Genomic DNA, 16,705 nt, shown 5'->3' with positions numbered 1-16,705 from the left:
CTTTTTTTTTAAGGCTGGCTGGCTGGCTGGCTGGCTGGCTGGCTGGCTGCCTTATTATCGACATAACTGCCTTGCAGTTATGTCAATTTGCAGGGCAATTTCTTCAATTACTGAACAACGAACATTTCATTCTTATCATTTCACACTTTCAACACCCTCCCTTTCCCCTTATTAGCAATTATTGTAAATGAACCCACTATTTCCTTCAAAGGTTGCTGGATAAATCTATAGCATTTCTTAAAACAAGTCAATTTTACTTTCTTGTTCTTTCTTAGCACTATTTCACACAGTCAACAATTCTAGGCAGAACAGGAAGCAACTTTTTGGTGAGCAAATTTTTTCATTCATCAAATGAGGATATTCCAGTGAGTCAGGATATTCCACTGAGTCAGGGATGGGCATGGGTGTACCAGATAATTGTTTAAGGAATCTCACTTGAGGCAAGAGGATCTGTTATTCAATCACACAAAACACTCCTGAAACCTTTCTTTGGTCGTTCTTTGGTGCATGTGCTACATTGAACCAACCTCTGCAAGTCCCTCCCTAATTTAAAAAGCACTTAACAATATAATCGACCAAACCACTATGGATGGGTCGCTTCGGAACTCCCTTTCAGCATTAATCCTGAAGCAATTCCAACTTCTTTTTTCATTCGAGTTCCAACACCATTGTACTTATTCCAACTTGACTAGGAATTTTTCTTTTTCAATTGATGGCACCTGCATGCATCCACAAGAGCAATGGATTTATTGCAGCTGTTGCCATCAATTTTTCAATTCATGCAAATTCATGGCCGGGAGCCTCTCTCATGCCATATGGAAATAACTCATTACCAATACACTCTCAGGACAGATTTCAAACCAATTTGTTCATGTAACAGCATCTAAGATAGATGATTACGAAATTATTACCAAATTATTACCATTAATTACCAAGGCATGAAGGCATGGCATTGTTTACCTTGTATGAATTTGAATCTTAGCTTATTATCTGAAACTGAGAAGTCAATTATACATACTCAAAGAAATGTAATAAGCTTGCCTTGGCATGGAATGCATCACTATGTTTGACGGGTTATCGATCGAGTACTGAAAGTTGTTGGCTGGCTCTTGAGCAAGCAAATAAACATTTACAAAAAATAATACGTTCGTTTGAGTAACGTACTTACATTCTAGGTAGCGCACTTACATCCTAGTTTGAAAAGAAAAGTATATCCGCGATTTAGATCGGCGATCAAACGATCGAACGGCTCGCGAACTACAACATAAACATGCTGATTCCACGCATGCGCAGGCGTTTGTTGGTATCGCTTATAAAATTTCATGTTACAGTGGTAGGGCGCTGGACTAGTAATCTCAAGATCGGAGTTCGAACTCCATTGGTTGCATCCTTCGAACTTTTAACTCTCCTTCTTAGATTTTATTGCTGTTACCTTATTTGCTTTCTCTTTAGACACTTCTATACTTCATGTAAGATGTTTTGGACGAGAGTCGAGATTTCGTATGTATTATGTATCAATCGATCGATCATCTACTTTGTTGCTTTGAAAAATATCTGCTCTCTTTTGCCTTCAAGTCGTCTACTTTTCTGCTTTGTGGAAATACATTCACTGGGTAGCTATCTCTTTTATACTTTGCTCTCTTAGAGTACCGATATCAGTCCTACTGATCTTAGTGAGGTCATTTTTATATTTGCATATTGGAAATTCCATTCGCGAGCACCCGTACCACTTCCAGGATATATCAAACCACAAACTAAGTCTAAAAGCAACTCGCCTCTTCAACACCACACCTAAAACCCCCACTCTACAAGCTCAAAAACTCCACGCGCCATGCTTATTTATTTGCGCAAAAAACGTAGAGAGTTGCTTTTACACTTTCCACCTGGCCCCCGTCTTCTATCACTCCGTTCTTTGAATGATACACAAGGCTTACGGACTTCCAGGCTTCATGATGCCCTTCCGTCACCAGGCGGCCCTAAATCAACCAAAACAACATAACTCCACCCTTTATTGCTTTCAACCCGCCCGCCATTACTAACACTTCACTTCACTTCGCTTCACTTCACTTCACTTCACTACACTTTGCCGCTCAAATGCAACGTCACCATGCCTTCACGCGTCATCACCTACATACGGGTCGCTACGCACATTTATTCACAGCAACCATCCGCACGCTACTCTATATTGCCATCTAAATGTTTATCCACAGGCCCGGACCGCTATTCTTGCGCAAAGAAGTAGCTGCAATTCATCTCCAATCGCAGGATTTCTGTAAGTTAATTGCTCACTTACAACAATTTTGCTTAGGCTTCAACTTTACTCCATATGCATGGCCATAAACCAACGCCATTTGGATAATGCGCGCTGTTCATTCGGGTACAACCTATTTATAACATTTATAGTTTTTCAAAAATGTCTAATCTTCTACAGCACCTAGGAATCTTTAAACTTGCAAGCCATTTTTTTCCAAAGAACTACAATTTTCTAGAAAATATTATGCTTCTCCATTCTTCAACTCAAGTCAAAGTCCTTCTCATGTTCATATTTCATATCATACCATAAAGCAGCCAACAAATCTTTCAAAACTTTTTGCAAACTTCAACGAGTATAAAGTTTCCAAATTTTAAGCGTGCTAAAGCATAGTTAGTAGAAGGGACTAACTATGGCTACAGTTAGTACTTTTGGGTTACAATATTCAGCTTTCTACGTTTTTGTTCAAGCGCGAAATGTTTATGTTTCTTTACGTACCTGTTACCTTTCATCAAGTTTTATTTTCCGCCTAATCCCATTGTAGTCGTTTCTAAAGCCTTCCCACACCTTCTCATTAAAGTCAGTGCTTGACAGTACCGTTTCCTATGACTGTCAATGAACAAGAGCGACATTTTGGTCACAAAAAGTTCTTTATTTCATCCTTGAACAAACAACGACAAATTAAGCCCTTCACTACGCTTTCTTATAAAGAGAATTGTAGCAACCAAATATGTTGATGAAAATAAAGATTCTCCTGCCTAAATAATTTTAACAATTTCACCATTTTGAGCGTTCAAGGTTTCAGCTGACTGCTCTTCCAATTGCAACCTAGTTTTACCTTTGTCAACAGTCGTGAATTTCCATGCTTCCCTTGCGTAAAATTGGATAAAAGAGCAACTTCACCACACCGTTCATTCATTTCGGCGGGTTCATTTCACGCCTCTAAATATTTCTCGTTTCAAAGTTTCTCGCTACTTGAGAGTCCCGCTTTTAAAGATTCCCCATTCCCTGTTTTCAAGATAGCTACTTGACTTCACAATACGTTTTCCAAATTCCATACGAAAATATTGAAGTCCAACTTCTTTTTTTTACAGCGCGGCGAAAAACTAAAATGAAATTTCATTTTCATTTTCCTACACAATTGAAAATTGGTTGGCACTAAGCTACACGCACTACAATACTCAAACTTATTAGGTAGAAGTTATCTTGGTCTAAAACTCAATTCTCCCAAATTTTTTTACCAGGAAATGTGTAGCAATTGGAGGTCACAATTAATTATCATCAATTCTTGGGAGTTCAAGGGCTAAAAGACCCCCCAAATGGATGTTTTACTTTATCCTCATGGTTGGTCTACTGCACATTTTATAGGCACTTTAATTAATTCCATTAGTAGAGGGGATAAACATTCATGTAACAAACATCAGAAAAAATCAATCTTCACTCTCTGCAGAGGTTACAATATTTAAGTCAAGTATTTTTTAAAGTCTCTTAATGCTTGAAAACCCACCTGAAAATTTTACTCAGTTTTGCCTCACTTTTACCATTGATGATCATACTGAGGTATAACGCCTGCTTTCAGTGGTTTCATTTCAAAAAGCAAAACTTACAAAACCTGCATGAGGAGTCAAGCAGCTACATTTTATAAGAATCTTACTTCCACTTGAACTACCTCTGACTTTTTTCTTTCCTAAAATGGCTGGTTATTTTGAAAATAGCAAAGTGTAGGCTCTCTTTTCTAATGGCCCTTACCAAAACCACATATCTTTTACGTATATCTCCTACATATGTCTGACATATGTCACATACATGTAACATATATGTCACATACATATGTAGCAGATATATGTAAAATATATGTCACATACATGTAAAATAATTTATCTGACATATGTGTCACATACATGACACACATGTCTCCAATGTAGCAATTTGGAACCTATGTGCAGTTATGAGGCATATATGTCAACATATCAGTTTTACAAAAAGTATTAATGGGAGCTAGCTATTAATTGTGAGATAGGTTGTGCTTGCTCCCGCACAGAGCGACCTGCTAATTTTTTTTTCAGTTTTAAGTTTTTCAATTTCTAATTATAACAGTTCTCAATGGAAAAAATTTGCTAAAACGACTATAGTACAACAATGACAGAATCATTAAAAATTCATGTCAATTGAGGTTAATTAAAGAGACTGTGATTACAATCATGTATTTCAAGAATGATCTAAATACAGTAGAAATTTAGTTAAACCAGGTTTAACTGAATAAAAATCAGAAGCAGAGAACTGAAAAACTAAATTTTCCACAAGATTCAAGCAATTGCTAAACCGTTTTTTCAATGTGCCACATTTGAAGTCAACCAAATATTGATTTGAGCAGCTTCTATGGAGCTGTTGTGTTAAACCATGTTTAACAAAACAGCTTTAAAGCATATTTAGGCTTTGGTGTGAATGGGGTATTACTGTCTGCCATAGAGTTCTTATGATGTCAGTTTGGAGAATTTTCTACTGGATCAACCTAAAATCCCCTGACTTATGTTTTTCTAGTTATTCTCGCTACTTCTCTGATACATGTTGAATATTAGATATTGTAAGGAGAAATTCTGTCTTGGTCACAATAAAGGATGATAAAGGATGAAGATCTGTGTGATTAAAGTTGAGTAAATGAGTACATCAATCAATCAATCGATCAATAAGAACTCTGCTAAAGGGTGATAGAACTGTAATATGGGCAGGTTCTCTCCTGGCGCAGTGATGATATGCCATGTCTATAAACAGATTGAAGTCACTGGAGATAGTTTGAAAATATCTGGTACTGTGCTAGTCTTGGTGGACTCCATAGAAATAAATGCCTTGAAGGTTTTTCAGAGATTCTCAGAAGCAATCCTCATCAATTCATTTGGAATATGCAGTTGAGTTCTGCTCTCATCTAATTTAGAGAAGAGATTACAAACCTGTCCTTGAGTCATCTCAGTTAGAGCAAAACTCCAGGAAGGAGGAGATTTTCTGTTTTTAAGGGGGTTGCAAGCATAATTCCCTAGGGAGCTGGCAAGTGTAGGACTCATCAATATATATTTATTTTTTTCTTCTTTTGATTGAGGCAGTGTATTTTTACAAGGAATCATCCTATTCTGTATGAACTGACCTAATTATTGAGATGTTGCGATTTTTTGTTCTTTGCATTTATCTTAATTGTTCGTTTATCTACAACTTCACTAGCGAGATCTCCTTAAATTGAATCTCCTTTACTGTCTGCCATGGAGTTCTTATGACGTCGGTTTGGAGAATTTTGTATTGCATCAACCTAAAATCCCCTGATTACTCTTTTTAGCTATTGTCAGTACTTCTCTGCTAGATATTGAAGATAGATATTGTAAGGATAAATTCTGTCTTGGTCACTTACGGGAGTTAAAGGACAAAACTCCAGGGTGGAGAAGATTTTCTGTATTTAAGGGGGTTGCAAACATAATTCCCTAGCGAGCTGGGAAGTGTAGGGCTTATAAATGTATATGGTGTATGTGAAAACATTTACTGCATTATAAATGTATATTTATGTTTTCTTTTTTTGATTGGGCCAGTGTATTTTTACAAGGAATCATCCTATTCTGTATGAATTAACTGACCTCATTATTGAGATGTTGCGATTTTTCGTTCTTTGCCTTTATCTTAATTGTTCATTTATCTACAACTTCACTAGCGAGATCTCCTTAAACTGATTCTCCTTACAGTCTCCCATAGAGTTCTTATGAAGTTGGTTTGGAGAGTTTTGTATTGGATCAACCTAAAATCCCCCAATTGATGTTTTTAGCTATTGTCAGTACTTCTCTGCTAGATATTGAATACACATTGTAAGGAGAAATTCTGTATTGGTCACTTATGGGAGTTAATTAAAGGACAAAACTCCTGGGAGGAGAAGATTTTCTGTATTTAAGGGGGTTGCCAACATGATTCCCTAGGGAGCTGGCAAGTGTAGGGCTTACACAATCAAAATATTGATGAAGCTAGCGGCAATATCAGAATTTGTTGTATAGAATTTATTGTTGGCGATGATTCTTGTCGGGCCGGATTGCTCTTTAGTGTTACGATGAAGAAGTGTTAATTCCGATTGATTTCTACATTGATTGATTTTATGTTGACTTTTTTTCTGTATTTTGTTTTTCTTTTTTACACAGAACACAGTGGAGTATTTTTTGATGAAATGAGGTGGTTGCAAAGCTTGAAAGATAGTGCGGAGCCAAGAAAAGTATTTTGTAAGGAAGCAAGAGGAACTAAAGACAGTGATATAAATATATACATATATATATATATGTGCGTAGTAATTTTAGATATACACACACACACCCACACATATATATATATATATATATATAACTAACTGCAGACAGTACTGTTTCGGCCTTCTGGGCCTCATCAGTGCAGTGCTAATGCTAGGATGGAGGAGAACCAATATGGTCACCCCAAACGATCCAACCTTTGTGGTATCGTCTAAGCCATGCCAGAGTGCTCAAACTAGAGTACACTAGCGAGCATGCGCAATTGCAGAGCAATGACTCATCCTAGTTAGAGTGCTCAATTTGGACATGAAAGCAAAGCTTTGTATGCCAAAGAGCTATATCTATATATATATATATATATATATATATATATATATATATATATATATAAGCGAAATAGGCAACGTAGGATCCATGACAGTGCTCGACAATGAAGGAGCGATTACAGTAGCAAATGGACTACTCAAGTGACGCACATATGGATATATATATATATATCCAGCGCATGCTCGCTGGTTTACTCTAGTTTGAGCACTCTGGCATGGCTTAGACGATACCACAAAGGTTGGGTCGTTTGGGGTGACCGTCTCGGTTCTCCCCCATCCTAGCATTAGCACTGCACTGATGAGGCCCAGAAGGCCGAAACAGTACTGTCTGCAGTTAGTTATATATATATTTATATATATTTGTAATTATACATTTTTCTGTATTTCTTAAATATTAACTATACTCTAATATATTAAGCTCTTTTTCGAGCTATTCTAAATCCAAGCTTAAATAAAGTTATATGTGTGGAAGTCTCAGTGTGGACGGGACCATGATTTGTGGTAACTGCAAGGCTGGCTACACCGGTTGGCTATATTGTGACTTGCAGAGAATTCTCGATTCGCTGTTGCTATTTCCTCAGCTACAAGGAGCCCTGATTCAAATTTGCGTGGGCCCCGTACGGTCTTTGCAGATCTGCCGTGAATGCATGCGGGAACCATCACGAATGTGCATCTGTCGTCTGATCTGGACTCGCTGGTTTGATAGGCATTTAGCCATAATGGAGGATTCAAAGTTCCACTGGTCCTTGATTTCTGTCCAAATGTTTAAGCGCCTATTATATTAGGGCTTGTGTTTTTCTCCGGTGTTAGAGGAAACTAAGCAAGAAAATGTACTCACTGTCTTCAAACTGTACGCAAAGCTTCAGAACTAAATTAAAAATTGTGTTGCCTCCCCTGACCAAGAGAGAACTTCTCCATACAAAGTCAATACCTTATCAAGAGGACAAGTGATGAGAATAAAGAAAAGCATCAGTTAGCGGATTGCTAGTCGCTCCAGCTCCACATTCTCTGAACTCACATCGTAAGAATACAAAATACAATTTTAAGAGTAAAATTTATGGTTTCCTCCTCCAGACATTCGAAAAATATGACGATTATATTGATTTGTCTACTTTAATAGCACAACTATAAGACCCCAGCTTGTTCTGTTCATCGCGGACGGAGCCTAAGCCATCACCAGCCATGATCTGAGATATGGAAAGCCACGAAGGACTCGAAATATAGAGATAACGAAAGCCGTTTTTACGAAGACAACACGCACAAAAAGATGACAATTACAAAAATTTCACAAAAACCTTTTTTAATTGGCTCAATTATACAGAAGTCAAACGAACACTACCTTCCGAAATTTTGTTTAAGTCCAGTGGAAAAAAGTCATCTCAATTGGTATCCCGGCCAACTTCGTGATGAATGAATCTTGCCCAAGTCATCCATGTGTGCAATCGACGCGAGATATATAGTAAAACTAATTTCGTGATGCATAATTGTACCTGTAAGTGTAACTTTACGACAAAACTTAATTGATATTCTAGAACAGAAATTTGCGACAGGTTTTGTTCGCTACATCACTTTTTCAACAAAACGCGACGCCATTCTTGATCCAGTTTCTTATCGGTATTTCTGCTGCGCGCGCCGTTGTCAACTGACGTTCGTGTCCTCTTGTTCATTTTCTCTATTATTCCTTCTCTAAAGCCTTGGTCAAACGGCGCATTATTGTCGATGATAGTTGATTCATTTCAAACTATCGTCAACCATCACCAACTATCATTCGCATGGTCAAACGGCTAAAAAAGTTCGTGATAGTTGATGATAGTTCACCGGCAGTCCTGCGAGCAAAGTCACGCGAGCAGCTAGTTCCAGGCTCTTTCCGCGTAAAATGTGAACACCAACATGGCTTCGCGTGAGAAAAACAAACTTGTTGAAGTATGAATTTATCACGAAGAAAGAGGGCGGCAGCTTACTTATTAGTAATCGATTTGTTGGAGGAGTGTACGGAGAATGAATCTGGAGAGCGTTGGTGGAAGAGAGGACGGACAAAGGAATGGATTAAAAGGAGAAACGAAAGAGAGATGTTGAAATTGGTGGAAGAATTGCGAGTGGAGGACACTGCCGCTTACAAGGAAATGTTGCGAATCAACGTTGAAACCTTTCAGGAAATATTGAACGCTATCGGGCCTAAGATTAAACCGGGCCATTTTAAACGAGCCCGCCGATTTTCGGGGAAAACAGCTGACCAAAAAGTATCATGAACTATCATACGCGTGGTCAAACGAGAAAAACTATCATCGACTATCATGAAGAATTTGAACAAGCTCAAAATGAACGATATTTGGTGATAGTCGATGATAGTGCATGATAGTTGGTGGTCAAACAGAAGCGCGCGTTTCAACTAACACCGACTATTTAACAATTATTCCACGAGCGCGCGTTGGATATGAGATGATAGATAGCCAGCGAGGCGCGTAGCGCCTCGTTGGCTATAATCATCTCATATCCAACAAGCTCGAGTGGAATAATTGTTTTATTAAAAACGTTAAATTAAATTATTAAATTTTATTAAATCTTTAGCTCCCTTTTAATTTTAAGCTGACACGTACGCTTGCCATATTTGTAGATTATGGTATATTGGCTGATACACCATAATGGCTAAGCCAATAAAAAGTCTTGAATTGCATTATCCAATGATCAAGTTTTTAATAACATCAATTAGTATATACTAAAACAGTGGATAGCGTTGAAGGCGCCCTCTGATTGGCTAGTCAAACTCCGAATATCTTTGCTATTTACCTCCGAGCAACTCGGGAAAAAATGGCGTCCCGGTTTGCATCAGTGACAAGCGAAGAAATCACTCAAATTAACGACGGTGGTGTATATCATCCCACTGTTTTAGTATATACTAAAACAACTATTCACCTCAGTGTCGGTGATTAGCGGTGGATATTTACCTCGCCGCTTCGCGGCTCGATAAATATCCACCACTAACCACCTCCACTTTGGTGAATAGTTGTTAACTATCATCGACTATCATGCGCCGTTTGACCAAGGCTTAACGCTTCACTACGCGCCGGATTGGGTTTCCCGCGATAGAAGTGAAGGAGGAAAATTCGTCGGAAAACAATAGTGGAACGAGCTCTTCAGACAGCTTTTCTTGTCAATTTTTCCCTCTATAACTTTAATTGAAGCGTCGTAGTCTTCCATAACGTTGTGCGTTGCATGTGCGAAAGGAACTCACAGTCGATTGATTTTCCAAAAGCAGAAGGGTATACAATCCAGTTCAATTCGAGTACTCTTTAATAATTATTGGTGCGATCGATGTAGATGATACTTTTTGTTAATGATACAGGAGGCCTGTCGAGCACAGACGTATTGGAAAGTAATTGAGTAGTGTCACTGCTATCTCAACAAATCGAGTACATTTGTAGTACTCACTTTCCTTTGTGTTTGAGAGCTTCAACTTGCAGTGCAATGTATTTGCAATTTCAGCAAAAAATTAAAGTTCACAGAAATCTGGGTTTTGGTTGAAAAGTTTTTTTCACGAATCACAGCCGGCGTGAACGACACTGAAACACAAAATGTCACTGTCGCGTTGAGAAAAGCAAGATAATGTTATCACTAGGGCTTTCATCGTCATAACTTGGGGGAATTTTTATCAGAGGAAAGAAGGTTATTTTCAATCGTCAGTCTTCAAAATATCATCACATGCGCCTTATGACTTGAAAAATTTTATTGAAATCTGTTCATTTTATTTTCTTCAAACTACCCCTAAACCTCAACAGATGAGAATTCTACCATAACTGGAGAGGTGTGAACGAATAAAGAAAAACCAGCCTGTTGCCTAAAGGTGAATAAAATCAAATAACATCCTGAGCCTCCAGTTGTAATAATAGTTAAATAAATCAATTATTATCCCAATAAAAATTATATTCCACTTCATCTATCCTTGCTACCCAAAAACATCAGATACACCCTTCACAACCTTACTTTTCAACTTATTAAATTATAAGAGGTATCTTACAATTTTATGAGAACCTGTACAGCTGATCAATCACAGTGACACTAGCTCATTAGTATAGTGACACTTCTCTCCCTTTTATTCGGCCCTCGTGAAATATTTTATCTTATCCGTCCCTGATGATGCCTTTGAGTGGTGAAAGCTCAGACTTCTACAATATTTTACAGTAATTCAAGACCACAGTGTTTTTATTGTTTTTTTTAACAGCTGATGGTATCAGTGAGGACAAAAAGCAATTATTTCCCAAGGCTTGTATCCCCTGGGAACAAGACTGAATGAAGTCAGATTAAAATAATGAGGAGAGTTTTGTTGACCTCTTTATGAAAATGTATGATTTACTCCTATTAGGTTTTAGAGAAATAAGACTGAAGTCAAAAGGAGACTTTGATACTGCACATTAAGTGGTAATGGGCTCCAACATGACTGCTATTTAAAGAAATTTAATGACATTTGCCAGGGGGGTTTGGCTGTGTCAATTTTACAGGAGGCAAATCATGTATGAATCACTCATTCCCAAGAAATTTATCAGCTCTCATTCTGGAAGCTTTAACACTCCTAAGGAATATTTAACGATTATTCCACGAGCGTGCACTGGATATGAGATGATTGATAGCCAACGAGGTGCTACACGCCTTGTTGGCTGTAATCACCTCCTATCCAACAAGCGCGAGTGGAATAATTGTTTTATTAAAAACGTTAAATTAAATTATTAAATTTTATTAGATTTTTACCTCCCTTTTAATTTTAAACTGACACGTATGCTTACCATATTTGTAGATTATGGTATATTGGCTGATATACCATAATGGCTAAGCCAATAAAAAGTCTTGAATTGCATTATCCAATTATCTAGTTTTTGATAAAACTGATTACTACTCACATTCATTTTCACTGAAATATGGACAAAACTTCTGAAAACTTTAATGGTAATTTTACCGTCACAAATACAGTAGACAAATCCTATATAGCATATTAGTCTAGACAAGTTGTGTACAGAGAACAAAACACTAATAATTTCAACAAGAAGTAAGCTTCTGGGAATAATGACAAACTCTTCAATAACAGCTAGCCACAGTAAATGTCACAGCCATCCAATCTGTCTATAGTACCAATTATTGGGTCACTTCACATTACCTTAAACGGAAGAGAACATAAGAAGCAACAACTTCAAGAACATGACACATACAGCAAAGTGAAATATAACTAAGCTGGTTTGGAATTCATTGCGCCATTCGTTTCTAATAACACAAGAAAGTGAAGGAAACGGCACCAGTTTTACTGATGAGACAAAGCCCACGCAATTTTTGGAGGTAAATGGACTAGTTAGACCGAAAGCTACATAGACAAACAATTAATTAACTGACAATAGTGAGGGATTTGGGGGCCAATTGAAAAATAAGTTTTACCTAAGTTTTTCCTCTAGTTAGCCCATGAAGCTCGAAACGGCAATAATAAAAATTACCTCCAAAACACGGTAAAAAAATAAGCGAAAAACCTAGTTGATTGAGGTAAGACCATAACCATTGTTAAGACACATGCCAACCTACCATATACAACAGACTTGGAGAGTAAAAAGGACAAAGACGGTTTTGGGTCATGACTTGGAAAATCCACCAAAACCTCCCTAAAAATAATTCGCCGACGGTTGTAGTAAGAGCGACTTACGAACGAATCTTACCAACGGTCAAACATTTGGTGACAACAGCCAAAAAATAGATTCGTCTCATATTCTCAAGTTAGTTGGGCCTTCTGGTGAAATAAAGCACTGCATACTTCGTTTGGCTGAATATCGATATATTTTCGAAAAACTCGATAACTGAATTTCGACCAAATGCCGCTTTTGAAGCTCAAAATTTCAGACTAATCTCGGAGCGTCGCGCCACGAATTGAAAACACTTGGACCGATAACAACTACCAAATCTTGAAAACAACATCAATACATATCTTGACAGTAATTTGGGCAATTCTTGATGGTTTATTTACACAATCTAACTGAATTTAACCGACCTTCTTCTAACAAGATTAAAAATAGGTAAAAACTAACCCGTTAACGTTATTTTACTATGTGCTATACAAAATAATCGACTGAAAATCTGGCTTTTGGAAGGCGAAGTGTGGTTCTTTTCGATCTCCAAACGATTTTTTTAGGGAAATGATTCAGTGCGATTTAATCAAATTTTAAAGTTGGATAAAATGAGCTGATTTGACGATGCCGTCAGTTGTTCGAAAGTGTCCACATTCAAACACAAACTCCATTGTTTCGCATTTTACATCCAATCTACATCTTATTTAACATGATATCATCTTACCGTCCATATTGCTGTATCACAAAAGGGGATTGCAGTCCTAAAGTTGTTGCATTGCTCCCTCAATAGCGATAGAACTTGGCAGGATAGTCAACACCTGATAATGATTGTTTTACAAAGCGTATCTCGGGGTTTCTCTATTCCCACTCCGTTGAAACACTTTGCGTAAGATATCTTATAGAAGTCTACAACCGAACCCATCCTCGAAGACCCAGGGGCTGAGTCGATTTCAAGTATGGGCATGAAGAGCCCCTGGGGACATTGTCTTACAAGACTAGTTCCAAACGGTCGCAGTCGTTCTGCCATCTGATTGGTGCCAGAATATCTTTGTGTTTTTCTGCCCTATCAGAGTAAAGTTAACAATTGGTTCATTCTTTAGCGTGCACTATCGAGTTATGGAGCACGCGTGAAGTTTGGAGAGCACGAAAGAAGCGTAAGAGTTGCCCGAGGCGATAGCCGAGGGCAACTCTAGCTTCATGAGTGCTCTCCAAACTTCCCACGTGCTCCATAACTCGACAGTGCACAGCTGAAAGCATGAACTAATTGTTTTAGAACATAGCCAGTGGAATTGTGCATCAAATCCGACGCGAAAAACGGACAACACTATCAGTTAAAGCGAATCGTGATGGCGCTGATGCCGAGTATGCTTTTCCTTTGTTTTTCTCTTTTTCTGCCTCATTTAAGAGGGGCCGTAAGGGGGGGTCACGCGCACAGTTCATGGCAATCAAAAAACGCAAATCACGAAACACGATAATTAATTTTCGAGTTTCACGGTTCGCGGAAAATAAACTTACACATGAGAAAGACTTGTCGCCTTACCCTATATATATAATATTGTTGACAGTCGTTTTAATGTATTTCAGAAAGCGCTCAACTCGTGATTGTGTCGTGATTGGTAATGTCAGATTCGGTTTCACAGCTTTGCTCTGAAGCAGACAGGCAGTCGCTTAAGATTTCAGTCTCTCGTTGAATTCTTCAATCTCTCTGTCACTGTCACACTGTGACACGTCTCCAAACTCGTTTGCAGATGCCACTGCCTCAGGGCAATTGTCTTGAAATCTGTAATTGCAAGGTAGTATAAAAAATACACGGTCCACTTGACTACTGAAGTCTTAAAAGTTTTAATAACTGATATCATTCAATCTTGAAAGTTAGCAATTAGAACTGATATTATAAATGTGGATTCATCTTGTCTTGTGACTATCGGTGTAACAACAACTAAATACGTCGTTTTGCAAAAGACCTTAAGATACATCGGGAAGTAAATAGATCAGAGGATCTTTAACAAAAAAAAAAGTAAAAGAAATGTTTTACTTAGGCTGATGGTGACAGATTGGTTAGTATAATATCACAATCTTACAAATAATGTGAAAGACTCTTGCATGTTGTCTAACTCTAAATCACGATCACTGTCATTTCCCACTGATATTCCTTTAGGTGAGCCGACGTTTCACATTACACTTCCATCACTTTGACTTTCTTGATCTCCTCCGCGGCTTCCACTCTTCTTCAGGAAGGCATCCATATTTCTTTTCATTCCATCTATTGTTGCATTGTATTTCTTAGCATTATCTTCCTCGTTTCGACGTTTTGACAAGTTGTATTAAAGTGATCTGTAAGGCAGCAACAAAAATATGACCTCCAGTGATCTTTACTTTTTTTAAGAAAACAATTAATTTTAACCACCTGCTTTATTCTTTGACAATACAGAAGTTCTCTGGATGGTCTTCTCCAGTGGTTTTCTTTTAAAGTAAAATTGATGATGATACTTCAAAGTGAAACTTCCGAAGCTTTAAATAGAAATGTTTCTGCAGACAAGCTTGAAGGATAATGCTCAACATTTTACGTACTTTTTTAAAGTATCGGGCCTTAGTCTGCGGAGTCCTGTCCGTTGGTACATTCTTTAATTTCTGGCAACGACCACACCTTATAGTAAATTCATTGACCGCTATGCTATTGAACATACTTGCCAGAGCTACAAACACATTGAAAGGCTAATTAACTAAATACATTAAAGACGATTTCAACAATCATCGTTATCATCATCGTCTCCATCATAGTAATAAAATGATAAAATTTTAGGAAAAATCATGACTGTTAATAATAACAAAAATTCTTAACGATTTCTTTTAGTCGCACATAGCCAAATTTAGATCATCCAACATCTTGGTCTGTCGTTCATTTCGCTCGACACTGAATTTCGCCCTGTTTTAGGCGCTTTACAAGATGGTCGTCCTCTTCCTTTGAAGCTGACCTTTTCCTTCCACCTCTTGGCTTTCGTTTGATGACTTTGCTCTTTTGCTGTTCTTCGCCACCAGGAACTGTGATATTTATCACCGTGGAATCTTTCGAAAAGACCATTTCCTTTTTAAGAACATTGACTGAAAGAAAATAATGACAATAAAATTAATTAATCAAATAATAATCTTTTGACTACGTCCTTTTTATCTTTTGTCTATCTACTTTGACATTTATATTGGTGTCATTTTTTCTGGGCAGTTTCAAACCTCACTCCAGTCTCTTTCGTAGTCCATAAAAATTAAATTTAAGTTGCGTTTAGTCGAGAAAAAAAATCTGTCCGAATATTCTCTTCCTAGTCTTCCTAGGTTGTTCCTATTCTCAGGTCTTCTCATTATTGTCAACACGCCCTTTTTGCAAAGCGAGCGATCAAGGATCATCAAGAATTATCTCAGGAGGTGTCTTAAATATCGCCTCTAACGACCCTAACCGAAATCACGGCTCTCATCAATGACTCACTTTCTGTATAATTTCTGAGAAAATTGTCGATTCTTAAGCAAACTTCAAATAAAATATGTAGGGGAGACTGAATAAAACTTTCCTAGACTTCTAGTATTGTAAGGGCCTGTTTACATGGAGATAGGGTGACCTTCTAGAAGGGGCACCCTCTTAGAAGGGTAACCCTTGCCTATTGTATTTTCCGGCTTGGTTTACATAAGAGGTAGGGTCAACCTATCTGCTTGGTGGGGTAACCCTCCTGCGAGGGCCAACTTTTTGCCATGTAAACACTTGATGTAGGGTCACCCTCCGAGAAGGGTCAACTTTTGTGGGTTCAGTTTACTGTCAGATTGCCGCGAAACTCTGTAATGGCTTCGCGCGCGTATAAGCCCGAGGAATATTGTCGCCGTTCTGTGGTGGCCAAATTGTTTGAACAGAGTTCGAAACAGTCTGAGGACAACAGTGTCGACATTTCGAAAAAAGACATAGATGACCGCCGCCTGGTTAGCTCAATTGGGAGAGCGCCGGACTGCTGTGCGGGAGGTCGAGAGTTCAATACCGGCCGGACCAACACTCAGGGTCTTAAAATTAACTGAGAAGAATATGCTTCCTTTCTCAACATCAAGAAATGGTTAGATATTCTAGTCTTCTCGGATAGGGACGAATAAATGGAGGTCCCGTCTCCTGCAGGGTTAGGGGTAGGAGACGTTAATTTCCCACGCACGAGATTACTGTGTGATGGATGTCCTCCCCTGGGGTGGGATGGGTGGGAAAAGGTGAGGTCGTTACATGGACTAAAGCGGCTG

At 38.2% G+C, this 16,705-nt stretch overlaps 3 long non-coding RNA genes across 3 annotated transcripts; 1 reads left to right on the top strand and 2 right to left on the bottom strand.

Moving 5' to 3' along the window:
• The first annotated feature begins 1,934 nt into the window (after window positions 1–1,934).
• LOC148731954 (uncharacterized) lies at window positions 1,935–7,826 on the top strand. The gene is made up of 2 exons (XR_016000681.1): window positions 1,935–2,272; window positions 6,418–7,826. It is a non-coding gene; the product is annotated as an uncharacterized LOC148731954 (long non-coding RNA).
• A 3,928-nt stretch (window positions 7,827–11,754) lies between these two features.
• On the bottom strand, window positions 11,755–13,841 carry LOC148731953 (uncharacterized). The gene is made up of 2 exons (XR_016000682.1): window positions 13,167–13,841; window positions 11,755–11,991 (listed from the first exon to the last, which is right to left on the bottom strand). It is a non-coding gene; the product is annotated as an uncharacterized LOC148731953 (long non-coding RNA).
• Window positions 13,842–14,265: 424 nt separating this feature from the next.
• Window positions 14,266–15,668, bottom strand: LOC148731952 (uncharacterized). Its single transcript, XR_016000683.1, has 2 exons — window positions 15,418–15,668; window positions 14,266–14,776 (listed from the first exon to the last, which is right to left on the bottom strand). It is a non-coding gene; the product is annotated as an uncharacterized LOC148731952 (long non-coding RNA).
• Window positions 15,669–16,705: the final 1,037 nt, after the last annotated feature.

Source organism: Stylophora pistillata, chromosome 4 (assembly GCF_964205215.1).
Source record: "Stylophora pistillata chromosome 4, jaStyPist1.2, whole genome shotgun sequence".
NCBI classification, from domain to species: Eukaryota; Metazoa; Cnidaria; class Anthozoa; order Scleractinia; family Pocilloporidae; genus Stylophora; species Stylophora pistillata.
The sequence above is the reverse complement of the archived record's forward strand: the minus strand, read 5'-3'. Positions and strand labels throughout refer to the sequence as shown.